The following is a 12,987-nucleotide window of genomic DNA, read 5'->3' as shown; positions in this document are numbered from 1 at the left end:
CCTTCAAGAACATGTCTGACGTCAATTCTTGCCTAGAAACCTCTTGTCACTCCCTAGCCAAAGTGGGAATGACTTTCCCAGGAGTCTGTGATCACCAAGTCTAGCGTCTCTGCCCCGCAGGACCTGACAGCAGTGCCAGGGTCCCTGTGCCAGCACCACCAGCATCAACACAGGGCAAGGGGCTGGGCTGGGACCAAGGTAGTGGGCAGGCCCTGAGGAAACAGAAACCATCCAATTTTCACCATCCTCATTCATATGGAAAGTAATTTCTGGGGAAAAGTCTGGTTTCTGTGCTCTTTCCTCATGGACATAGGAGCAACTGCTCTCAGTGCAGGCACAGCTCCCAGTGCCTCATGGCCTCTGAGCTCTGAGCTGAGCTGACAGCCTGAGCCCTGCCTGTCTCCTCACAGCCTCAGCTCATCCCTCTGCACCACCACAAAGGGTTGTTCCCAGCTCATCGGGCTGTTGTGAGACCTAATTACCAAGTGTTTATGAAGAACCTCATTCATTAGAGGAGCTTAAGCTATATAAGTGCATATTATCATTTAGGATACTTCAAGATGAAAGGCACTTAAGTGCTTGACAAGCTGAGAAAACAAATGTATACAGGAATCACGGCATTTGCCTTTGAAATGAAGCATCTGGGCTGAGATGTAACAACTGTTTTGGGCAGTGGTGTGAGGTGATAACAGCAAACCCCCCGAGCTCAGCTAAGGATCCCAAGGCAGCAGCAATGCTGCTGCTCAGGGCCCCGCTGGGATCCCAGCACTGGGTGGGTGTCCCTGCACGGGAAGTCTGATCCAAGGAGAGGGCAGGGACCAGCCAGGCACTGCTGGGCCACCGGGCCCCTGCCAGGGGATGGCACATCTCAGAGGATACTGACAGCAGGTTTGCAGCTGAGAGCTTCCCGTTGTCGTTCTTTCCCCCCTGAGAGGAGGAGGAAGGAGGAGGACAGGGATGGGAGAGCTCATGTGCCGTGAGTCTGAGCCAGAGCAGGTCAGCTGGAAGGTGCAGTGCAAGTTCAGGGCAGGAAAGATTCATTGAGCCACCTTTTTTATGACTATTTTGCATGCATAACTTTAAGCTGAAATAAATACCAGCAGATGATTTAAGTCCTTTCCAGCAGGCCCTGTAGCCTTTCAGAGGTATTAGCAGTGTGTCTCCAATAAGGAGTGCTCTGTTTGGCGTGATAAATCCGTGCTACACCACACCTCCCACGTACACAAGTACTCGATTTCTGCAGCAAGTGGAGATAGCAATGAAGAGGCCTGGAAGGAAACCAGAAAATAGATTACTGGGGACTAGAGACCATTTAAAACACATGCTGCAGTGACAGTGAAGCTTTTTTAGAGAGCTTTCATGAACTACACGCATGAGCTTCTTTGCCCAAGCCAGGAGCCTTGAAAAGCACGTATTCCATGGTATTTTTGCCAAGGTCCTAAACAGTACAGGATTAGTATGTATTACTAAATTTCTCTCTTTCTTTCTTTGGCACAGTTCCTTAAACTGTGCATGACATCATGATACCAAAGCTCTGATGAAAAATATACTGGACTATATTTTAAAGTCTTCTTAGGTAAAAAAAAAATCTAAGGGAAGACTTCTTAGGTACTTTCTAAGTTGCTGAGCCCAAAGTATGTGCAGCAGTACGCAAAAGGACTCCACTCATCAGACTTGTAAATTGTTTCTTAAGATGTGGGGCAAACTGTTCCATATTTGCCACCTCATATTTATGTGGATCTTTATTTCCCAGATGTCAGTGCTTCAATTCATGCTTTAATTCTGAGGTCATCTATTTTTCTCTCATTACTTGCAGTCTTTGAGATCTTATCCTTTGCATTGTCCACCTGTGCATGATTGCTCATTTTATGCTCTGCAATCCTCTCCCCTCCTATCAACCTCTTGGCCTGAGGTTGGCACATTATTACTCAAACTTCTATAAACATGTGTGGTCAAATACAAAACCTTTCACTGGGCATTTTAACCTGGCTATAATGTATTTTGGGCTGTGTACCTATTTTACTTTTTTCACTTTCTCTTCGATGTCACAACAAGAGGAGATGTTATATGGTATAGCTCCTGCTGAGCTGAGTCCAGGGCTGGGGACAGGGAGGGCGTAGGGATCACATCCCACCACACAGGACAGCCAGGAGTGTCCTCACAGCTCCTGCCATGCACTCAAAGGCTTTGGTGTCTGGCTGTCATGACCCCCACTTTTATCATCCCTGTGGCATCCTCTGCTGCCTCTGACACCTCTCACCAGCCATGGCTGTTATCTTCCTCTGTCGAGGAGGCACAGAGGGACTCTGGTTCTGCTCTGTCCTTGCAGGGACCAGGGCTGTTGGTTATCTGCAGGACCATGCCTGAGCAAGGCAGTGCAGACCTTGCAGCTCCCCAGGCAAACAGCCTAAGACAGAAGTTAACATCTCATGGCATCTGTAATCTATTACACCCACCTGTCCTGAAACTCACTCAGCTGTGAGTCTGGAGAGTCTTAAAACTTCCTTAGTTCTTGTTCTGCTGGACATCTCCACTCCAGGTGAATACCAGAAGAGGCATTTTACACTCTGCAGCTCTAAAACTCAAGCTGTTTTTACTCATATTGCTGCATTTAGGACCAACAGTGTTGGCCCATACTGATAAAGACACACTGAGCTGATAATGACACACTGACATGACAGTATATTTAACAGTAAGAAATCAATATTACTGAATGCTACCTTTATGTGAAAAAAAATTCTGCATTACGTGCGGAAAAGGTAAATCAACCTTATGTTGGATAAAATCAAACTATTATTTTACAATGAAAGAGTGTAGCACAATAGAAGGAAATGAAGTACTTCTAGTTTGTGCTAGCATGTTATGTGTCTTTGGTGTCTTATTAATATTTTCTTATGAAAATACAGTGATTTAGAGGATTTATAACAGAAAAGACCCTGTGATGTAGCCAGTACCTTCAGCTCCCCGGAGCAGAACTGTAGCACCTTTCCAGGAGCGCCCTACACAGACAGGGACTTGTTCTGAAGAAGATTGAGCTCCCTCCAACACCATTGATGTTGAGCTTAATTCAGCTTAATTCAGCAGGATTCTCAGATAGAGATAAATTTCAGCAATGTAGTATTTCTTGTAGCCCAAGTCTGAGGCTTTTGAGAACTTCAGCATCATGTAGAACGGTTTCTGAGTAATTCAAGGTGGAATGGAGGAAATAAGGTGTTCCCCTCTAATACAAAGACATTAGCAAGCAGATGTCTGTGAGCAAAGAACAAAGTGAAGAAAGAAAGGATTGTGAGGAAAAGAGGTGAGGAAAGAAGTGAGGAAAAATCCAAGCAAATGCAAAATCCAGGCAATCATCTTGCCTGGGTGAAGGCAAATTCACAAAAGTGTGTAGAGTATTGAACCCCTAAAGCTCTGTAAAGTCCTGGAAGTCTGAAAGTACACAAGCTGAAGGCACAGTCTGACTGTACTCTCACCAGCACTGCTGAAGCTGGAAGATAGCTAGCTGAGCTTTTAAATGTTGACTATTCTGAATGGAGATGTGAGAAACACTCTCTATCTAACACAGAGCTTGGTCTGGTGTGCCAGCTTCAAAAGAACAGCTGCTGCAAGTGTGCTTCCCAGGGGCTGATTAAACATCGGAAGGAAATTTCCAGAGTCAGAATTTACATTGTGAAGAAGTAACTTTAAAAATAAAACACAGCCTAAAGTTTAACAGAATGTTTCTATATCAGCTGCTCTTGGAAACTGTTGCTTAAATGCAGTAAATATTTCTTAATAATGTGCTGTGCTGTTGCATAAAAGAAGGAGAGTTATATTGAGCAGGCAGAAAGTCAAAAAGAAGTCGTCTCTTTTTTTAACCAGCTTCACTGATACACAGGGGGGAAACAAGCACCAAAAATTGCTAATGAGTGATTGAAATGTTACAAGTTTTTTTTGGAGGTAAGAAAAGGAGTGTTGTTCCATGCTTGCCTTAGGGGTAGGAGTAAGACAGGATGATGAAGGGAGGTAGAATCCATAAAAAACATTCCACATCCCTCAGAGAAACCAAAGAAACCCAGAAGTGGCAATGGGTTTGGGTCTTCAATGGAGGGCAAGGATGGAAAATCCTGCTGTAGCCACTAAGGCTTCCCTCCTTGCCAAGACTGAGACTGGTAGGACAAATTCCCACACAAGTCACCAAATCTTGCATAGTTCTGTATTTCCTTCAATCCACCTTAATTTATTTTGTTTTACATCATTTAAATGTGTGCATCTTACATGTCGAGTGGCTAGAAGATGGTACAAGCCAAAGCAGCATGTAAATTACAGCAGTTCATTTTCTTTGTGTCAGGCGAGCCCAAGAAGTAAAGAGAAGACTAATTTAATTTAATGGGAAGTCTAATTTAATTTAATGGGGTTTAAGCTACCCTGCTATCATACAGACACAGTCTAATCATGCCCAATGTTTCTCCAGTCAGTGCTGATACAAGTGTTCCGTGGGCACCTCTCGTCAGTGTGACCATGGCTGATAAGCCTTAAAAGTAACAGAAAGGGACACTTTTCCTAAAAAATATATTTTTAACCTTTACCTCAGAAATTTGTTCCAGTGTTTTGCATTAGAAAACCTGTAGCAATATTCAGTAGAAAGAGAAGCTAGAAACCAGCCTCCCTTTAACCTGAATGAGACTCTTTTATAATAGATTAATAGAGAAGTTTGCCTTTCTACCCCAAGGTCAAAGCAGGTCAACTAATCTGTAAAGTGGCTCCAGGAAAGCAGATCTTTGTGTCTCACACAAAGATTTGGGGAAAAAAACCCAACCAAAACCAAATTAAAAACCCCCAAAAATGAAAAAGAAGGAGAAGACTTTTGTCAGGCTGTGCTTAAGGGCAGGGCATTTTCTGTGCTATGAGCATGTGGAGGGTTCAGTCATGGCAGAGAAGAGTCAGAGGTGCTGATGGCACAGCCTGGCAGGGTTTGTTCTTCCCTTCCCAGAAAGGAGGAGAGACTTTTCCATGGAGGGCAAACCGTGCCCACTTCATGGAAAGCAGTGGATGCTGTTTCCATTTGAGCTCCACTTCCCACCTGCCACGTACCCTGAGAGCACCAGGGCCCTGATCCCATCGTGACGAGTCCTTGGGCAGGAATCCTCCTGCAGGCAGCTGGTGTGGGCCACCTGTGGGAGGTGGAAGGGCTGCAGCAGCTGCTCCTGGGGCAGGCAGCAAATTTTAATTGTCCCGAGGCCATCAGCAAAGTCCTTTCCATGCTATGCAGGAAACAGACAAAAGTAAAGGGAAGCAGGAAGCAAACAAAAGGAAAGGGTCTGCACAGACCAGTTCACAGTGTAGGGGTTCATCCTTACTGTGCAGGTGAGAAAATGCATAAGGTTTTTTGTGCAGCTGGGAGAACCTCTTATCACTTGGAAAGCCACACTGGGGCATTTCCCAATGATTCTCAAATTTACACAGCAAATAAAGCCATTATGAAGATGTAAAGGGTCATAGTCAAGTATAAAGCACTCCTTCAGAAAAACTGTGGACATTTTCCTATGTATTTGTTGAAAGAATTTTAGGACACATCTGAAGGCCCTCAAGTCTGTTCCTTTGGTTTTATGACAAAATAAAGTCTACATCTGCAGTTGAAGGGCACTAGGAATATTTACCACACAGAAGATGACCTTGCAACACAGATGATGAGGTTCAAATCATGCAGACCATCCAAAGATTAATCAGGAGCTTTGCACTATATTTTTTCCAGCTTATTTTGGGTGTGAGTAAAAAGTAACTTCATCAGAGTCAGTGAATTACAACAATTACCAGTATGGGAGAAGAATGGACTCTCTGGATAGACTCCAAGGTTTCATCATACCAATTCATGCCTGTTTTCTCACTATGACCCCCTTTTTTGTTATTTTGTCAAGTCAGGCTGAAAGAGATTAAATCCCAGCTCCAATAACTGTTCAATAGTTTAAGATCTGTAAAATATTTATGCACTCAGCAGCTTGCTTCTGCATAATAACTTTCAAAGATTGATAATGTTCCATCTCTGAGGCTTTTGACTGATGGCATTAACTTTTAACATGCACCGATTTACTGCCCCTGATGCTTTCCTTCTCTCTGGCTGCCTCCAGCCCCGCAGAGCCCACACCACTGTTGCACTCCAAGGAGTGGTGCAAAACAGGATGAGCCATGAGTCAGGAGGGATGTACATCCCAAGGGAGCCCTTTCTGCTGCTGGCACTGGGGTCACTAACAAGCTGGAATCCTGGGGCTGGCCTAACCTGGGACACTGTGGATGTGGGGTGTGCCCCCAGGAGGATGGTGATCTACCTGCTACTGGAGATGGCCACCAGCTCATCAGGGCTGGGAAAGGAAGCACGAGATTTCCCTTTCACCAGACAAGCCTCTGGCCCCCTCAGTTTCCCAGCCCACCCGGGTCTCCTTTCACATTCGGGAACAAGTCAGCATCACATACTGGTAAAAAACACGGCCAGGAAAAGAAGGGAACCCCTATTTTAAGGGAAACAAAGCAACAATGGGCTCAGCGAGTCGTTTGTGGTCTGCTTGGCAGGACCCAGATCGCTTTTCTTCCCTGGCTCTGCACAGCGATAGAAGCAGGGCTGCAGCACTTAAGGCCTTGGCACCGTCATCTCAGTCAGGATTTGGAGCTATTCCAGGAGGCCCAAGAAACCTACACCTCGGGCCAAGAACTGGGAATACACAGGGCTGTTCTGGATGATTTAAGGTAGATAGCAACAATTTGAAAACGCCTATTGCCTGGCTGCTCCTTCAGCCTGTGAAAATGTTTGTGGAGGGCTCCAAGGTTTCAGCTGTTGCAACAATGCGGTTACTTCTCTTTAGGAGGCTGGTTTTTCCCAGGAAAATTTCCACCTGCAAAAAGCTCAAAGGAAAAAATCAGTAAATTCAAAGGAAAATCTGCAGAGGGGTTTGAACCACTCAGTTAAGAAAGAGCATGAAAGCTCCTCAGTTTTTTCTCATTTCTTCTGGGAAATACATTGTATTGGCTATTTCCTTATTTCGTGTTGGGGTAATAGCAAGATCAATAAAGGACAGAAATGTTTTTGACCCAGGAACAAAGTGTGTAAAACTCAGCTATGTCTTTGAACTCACACATTATCATCTATTGTTTGCCATGGTGACCTCACATCCATGACAGGATGTCTGGATGATGTTCAAGCAAGTTATTTAACCTCAGGTGGCTGCTAGCAAAACTGCTGTGCTTATGGTATTTTCCCATTCTGATGACACAGTCTTGGGTTGCTTATTCCCAGAAAATTATGAATCATTGTGGATCACTTTACTCTCTGCAGATTCACTTCTAGAAGAGACTATTAGTTTTTTAACATTTGGGGTGTTAAGCATCCATCTTGTGAGTTCTTTGGGAAAGCAACCACATTAACACATGTACTCCTCTAGAAGTAAGTAAATCCTGAACAAAATTTTCCCATAAAAATTTGATGCTGCTGCTCTAATTTCCAAATAACTATCAGCATTTGTAAGATCACAGGAAAATATTCAGGATTAAGGGAGTCATTGCTTTACATGTGAAACAAAAGCTCTGAAAGCTGCTTGTAAATTAGAGTCACAGAGTCTTGAATCCACACCTTTCCTGCAGGTATGGGGAAAGGAATACAGGTATGCCAAGGTATTCACTGCCTTATTCTGACACATTCTGCTGGTGCTGATTCTGAAAAACTCAGATCTGTTAGCTGCAACATAAATATGTCGGTCTTAGATAAAACTTTTGAGAAAATACATTTTGGAGAAATGCATTGGTATTCCCTGCATGAAATGAAGGACATTCGAGGGCAGTTGAAAACCACACCACGCCCAAGCAATGTTGATGTTTGAAGATGGAAACAGAGATGTAATGGAAGCAAGACATAGTGCAAAGAGGAGACACAGGATGTGGTGAGAACCAGTGCACAAAGGCTGCAGTGCTGTCATGCTCACAGTGAGGGCCTTGATGTCTGGATATTCCTGCTTACCCACAGCACTTACCATCGGCCCTTCTGCCTGCAGTCACACATTCCAGGTAAATCCTGGATTGCCAGACCTCTGCCAACGTTACACTGGAGGCTTTAACTGTGAGATAAAATTGATCTTCAGATAGAAAAGATGGCATTTTACCAATGGAATTGTCTAGAAGGGGAAGGGCCAAGTTTGATGGCTGGCAGCACTAACACTGCTGCTCTCAATGCACAGAAATCCACAAATCTGGTACTAGGAGGAGGAGATCTATGTTTCAGCCCAAATGGCTTTGGGGGTCTGTGTTATCTGGGATGTTTTCAGTCACAGAGTGAGAGTTCCCTAGAGAGACTGCCAGTCTCTTACTGCAAGCTCCATGTCCATCTTCTTCCACTGTAGCGCTCATGGTCAGCAAGTCAGAAGCTCTTTCTGACTGTTTTCAGTCCAACATTTTTATAGTTCTGGGCAATTTCTAAACTCTCAGTTATGGTAATTTATGCTGTAATTTTCTTGACATTCACTATGAATGTGTGTGTACAAGAGAGAAATGGAAAGAGAACAGGGAATATTTCTTTTCTGGCAACACTGTTATGCCACTCCCCTTAGAAAGGGGAAAATACATGATGTTTATAAGTTCTGGCTCTTGGAAAAGTCCTATTTTATGTACCATGTTTAAAAAAAAATCTGGATTTATATTATTCAATACTAACATTCCTGCTAAATTCAAAGGTGCAGACTCACGCCCTAAATAGGAAAATCTCTTGCAGGTTTTGTGGATAGATGAAAAGAAAAACAGTGTTCAGAATAACACTCTAATATGTATTGGAAAAATAATAGTCTTTAGAGAATTGCTTCAATAGTTTCAGGATTAGCATTTGGACAAGCTGCTGATGTTCAGAAAATCCCTCTTCAGAACAACGAGACTGTGTGTTGGTGGGGAGTGTGCTCCACTCCTACAGGGACAAGGCAAACATATGTTCATCCAGAGCAATGACTGTACCACTTCAGAGAGCTTTGCTTCAAGAGACTCTCATGGCTCCCTCTGAATTGGGCTTTTCAAATCCTACCAGACTCTTCTCTCAGCTTTAATTTCAGCCACAGCTTCTATAAGGATTTCATTAAATATTTGAAGACACAGCAAACTTCAGCAGACAGCTGTTTCCAGGAGATCTGCACAGTAGCAATGCTTCACTTCAGAAAGTCTCCTGGAAGGATGGCAGTGGAGAAGAGCATCACCATCTCTGTATGTGACCCTCACAGGGCAGAGACTATTACCTGAAGCCAAGAGGAGATACGTGCTCGTGCACAGGGGCTGATGATCTCAAACACCAGCCAGGCATTACTGCATTAACAGGGACAGGTAACTGCAACTAAAGAGCATAGCTCTGGTTTGAATAATCTGTCAAAGTAGGTAGAGGAGCTGAGTTCAGTTCTTACAACACAGACAAGACACTGGTGGGTGTGAAAGGCTGTGGGGTTCAGTGATGCACTATGGTGCCATCCAGAAAAAGTGAGTTTAGTTGATTCAAATTAGGCAGTGCTTTGAAATAAGGTGTTTGGGACTAGGAACAGGAGTTAAATCCAGCCTGCTTGCAGCCTAGAGAGAGCATGTAAGGGTTAGTTCTTGGCTTCTGAGGGAGATACCTAATCCAAGGCAAAAGAAAAGAGCAGAGGTGCCACTAGAGCTGGCTCAGAGCTCCATGTCACCATTCTCTGCCTAGGCATGGCCCAGAGCAGGGAGCCTTCTCCAGAGGCTCAGCACACACCTGTGCAGTGCTTGAGAACCAGGTGGCCATGTTGGCCCTTGACACTTGGTTTTACCAGATTTTTAGTGGTGGGAGAACCTTCCAGGAATGAGAAATCTGATTTCAGATGTTGTCATTGCCTGAAGGGGTTCTGACCCTCATCTCCTGTTCTGAAATGTTCCCAGTTCATAAACTTAGTGAGACAGGGAGCGTCAGGGAGGCTGTGGAGTAGAAGAGCATTACAGTGGCCAAGCTCCTTTGTGGATTCACCCCTCACTCACAAGGGCTCAGACCCTTGATTTGTGAACAGCTGTTGAAAATATTTTTCTCTCAAACCTTTCAGAAGATATCAGAATTATTCTTTTAACTGCATGGGTTTGAACAACATGGGAATCTAGCCTCATGGCAGTGAGAGATAGTTCCCTGCAGGATACATTCTGGAACTAATGCAATTTTCTTGCATGTTTGAATGAGATGCTATTAATATGTATCGAATGTTCACTTAGCAATAATTGTATCTACTTCATTACTAATGACAGTAATGTTGTCATTTAGAAATTTTATTAAAAATCTGCAGCTGAGAGGGTAATCCCAGTTTAAATACTGCATTCCTACTTAACAAATCTCAGATCAGAGACAGCCTCTTTAATGGTTCTTGAATGCAGTGGAGAAAGTTGGATACTCACAAATCATTTGAAACCATTTGAAAAGCCATGAAAGCTTCTTTAATGATTGATCCATTCAGGAATTAGAAGAGCTGAAGTAAAGGTGAAAATCTTTTTGTAATCCTCTGCACTGCCTTTGCTGCTCCACAGAGCTGCATCTGAGTTACAGGACCAAGGGCTCTTCCTGCCTCTCACATTTAGCTACAGAGCCTGTGGAAGGCATGCAGGGGTGAGGCCTGGATGCGTTCTTTGTCTGCTGTGGTTTCCAAAGAGCAGAAAAAGTGAAAGAAAACTGGATGCCAGTGCTCTGGATGGCAGATCATGAGTGCCCCAAGGAGCACACCTGCCTCACCCAGAGGTAGCTGGCCAAGCCCCCAGCTGTGAGTCCAAGCCCACAAGTGAGAGACCAAACCTTCAGTCTGCTAACCCTCAGACTTCTGCAGAGCCAAGTGTGTCTTGCAGGTGTCACAAGAAGTAAAACACCTCAAACCCAGACAGAACCCTCTTTGGAAGTTAGGATACCATCTTTATCTGGTTCCTTTTTGATAATTTGCTGCTGGGATCATTGGCCAGAGCAGTGGGAAGGCATTGCCCAGAGTCTGCACTGCCCTTCCCGCCTGAGGTGACCAGTCCCACCTCACATTTTGTGACCCTCCACCCTTCAGATAGCATCTACACTCCTGCTGATAATAGCCTTCCTTTATCTGACAGAGCCTCACAAGGTGTCTGAAATTTTAACTAACATCTCACATGCCTATTAATCTCTTGACAAATCAAATAAATTAATAGTGAAATGAAATCTCGTGCCATAAGTGGATGGGCCTTGTAAGGCTTAACTCAGCAAAAATACATTGAGATGTCACTCAGGCAGGCACCGCCAGGATAATAGGGGACTTTTTAATAGGATTTTTCTCCCTCTTCAGAGTTTTCTCCAACACTGGAGTAAGCATTTTATTGGTCTTGCTGACTCACACCTTTAATTAGGAAAGAGCAATGTTTTCTGTTCTCTGAATAATATGCTTAAATAAAATGTTGCAAGTACTCAAATGTATTAAAATATTTAAGAAAATATTCCATAATTTAATGTCATATATATTTCTTGGCAGCAGTGAACTCCAAGAGCCTGAAGCTGTAATTGAACAATAAATTTAAACCATGATTTCAGCCCATGTATTATAGATGTGTTTGGGATCTTTACCAAGCTCCTAGCTGATACCATGTCATCAGAATTCCTGTTTTTCAGACAAACTCTTTCTGTGCATTTTTTATAGTCAAGTCCTTATATTGCAGCAGCATTGATTCCAAAGTCATATTTGACTGTAATTTTGAGGTCTTAACATGTGGAAATTGGATAGACCTATGACAGTCTTTCCTTCAAAGCTGAAAAATAGCCACTAAATTTATTTCTCTGATATGAGAGATTTTTGGGTAGGTTATTTTCCGGCTTTTTATAAATACCTTAATAGCTTATTCACATGCAGAACTGGCCATCTGCACACCTTGCTAGAACTCAATATTTAGAATATTTACCATTTCAAACCTTCAGACATCTTTATCCACTGCTTATAGAGTCCAATTTAATAATTACAGACATTCTGAAAAGATTATTGAAAATACTATTCAGTAGTTATTCAGCAAGCTAAGAGAAGGCTGCTTTTCCTCTATTGTGTGAGAACGCCAAAATTCTGTGTGTGTGCTCGATCTATAGCCAAGTTAATCCAAAGTGCCTCCATTCAGTTTATGCAAAGTACCTCTAGCTCAGGGAAATGCATTTGAGGATTTGCAAGCATGTGTGCTTAGGTCTGAATTCAAGCACTCACGCCTGTGGTGGCAGAGCAATATGGCAAGGGAACAAATTCAGAGTCGGCTTCTGCTTTATTTCTTTGGCTAGTGTTTCTCCTTGAGGCTTCACAGGGCCTCAAGAGAAACTGCTCTGCAAAAATCATCTGTGCCCATGCCCTCCATGGCATATGAAAACTGACCAAAAAAAGCTGCCAAGCAATGGAGGCTGCCATGTCCACATTAGAGGAAAAAAATAGCTCCTGCTATTTCTTACTGAGGGATTTGGGAGTGCTCTGCTCCAAAAGCAGTCCCTTGAGGTTGACCATCTGTTGTTTCTGAGCCTGCTCCAAACCCCCTGTTCCTGATCAGGACTGTCGAGAAACTTGTGTAAAGACAGACCTTGCAGCCTGGGCACCCTCGAGGCTCCTGTGCCCGAGGCTGCCTGGTGCAGCCAGAGAATGGGACAGGCTGCCCTGCCTCAGGGTCAGGGAGCTCCAGTGGCTGTCCCACACGTACCTGTGTGTGAGGCTGTCATTCACAGGAGCATTTTGTGAAGATGATGCTGAGGGGACACCCAATCACTCAGAGTGTAAAATGTCACCCCCTCTTGCTTTGCCCATACACTATTGTTCCATAATTTGAAGATTTTTTGGAGACTCCTTATCATTCCAATCAATGAGAGATAGCACTTTTGTTATGCTGGCATGACTGAGCAAATTCCATAGTTGGGAGCTAGGACTGGTTCTGCATGAAGATCTTTTGTTCCCAAGAGCATGACCTCATTTTTGGTACTGTAGGATTTCATCCCTTCCCTTTACTCTAGCCTCGAGGGCC

Source organism: Onychostruthus taczanowskii, unplaced genomic scaffold, assembly GCF_017590055.1.
Source record: "Onychostruthus taczanowskii isolate IOZ18803 unplaced genomic scaffold, ASM1759005v1 scaffold3, whole genome shotgun sequence".
Classification (NCBI taxonomy): Eukaryota; Metazoa; Chordata; class Aves; order Passeriformes; family Passeridae; genus Onychostruthus; species Onychostruthus taczanowskii.
The sequence above is the reverse complement of the archived record's forward strand: the minus strand, read 5'-3'. Positions refer to the sequence as shown.